Below are 554 nucleotides of genomic sequence, written 5' to 3' on the forward strand. Positions count from 1 at the left end.
TCCAGGATGCCCTGTGGTAGGGGAATCATGAGCTTCCTGAATGAGATCCTGTTGAAGTTTGGTATTCTTGGGTATGTAAACTCATCCTCTGAATACCAACAAGTTGTCCTGAACATCCCAGTTAGGAGGAGTACGCTTGTCTGTGGATGAAGTGTGTTGTAATGCAGCCAAAGTCTGTGATTGGCAATGCTGTCCTTGGTTTTGCAGGTCAGGATGCATTGTCTGATGTCAGTATTGATGGGTTCTAGGTTTTGAATGGCTTGAATGAAGACTTCTGATGGAAGAAGGACTTCTTCCACAGGAAGGTCACCCCCCCCTTCAGACGCATCTTGATCAATACATGATAGTGCATCCGCCTTACCCAACCGTGTCCCAGGGACATGGCGAAGGTGATAATTGAACATAGACAGATACAGCGCCCATCTCGCTTGTCGAGGATTTAATTTCTGGGGATCTTTGAAATACGTTAGATTCATATGATCTGTCAGGACTTCCACTGGTTCTGTGCATCCTTCAATGTAGTGTCTCCAGGCTTTGAAACATCTGATGATTGC

The 554-nt window shown here is 45.7% G+C and overlaps 2 annotated features.

Moving 5' to 3' along the window:
- Positions 1–27: 27 nt before the first annotated feature.
- Positions 28–71: a sequence feature (Short protein (FIBRA_09589, CCM07243.1) was converted to a misc_feature.).
- A 54-nt stretch (positions 72–125) lies between these two features.
- Positions 126–150: a sequence feature (Short protein (FIBRA_09589, CCM07243.1) was converted to a misc_feature.).
- The last annotated feature ends 404 nt before the right edge of the window (positions 151–554 follow it).

This window comes from Fibroporia radiculosa, assembly GCF_000313525.1.
Source record: "Fibroporia radiculosa TFFH 294 genomic supercontigs, scaffold85491, whole genome shotgun sequence".
Classification (NCBI taxonomy): Eukaryota; Fungi; Basidiomycota; class Agaricomycetes; order Polyporales; family Fibroporiaceae; genus Fibroporia; species Fibroporia radiculosa.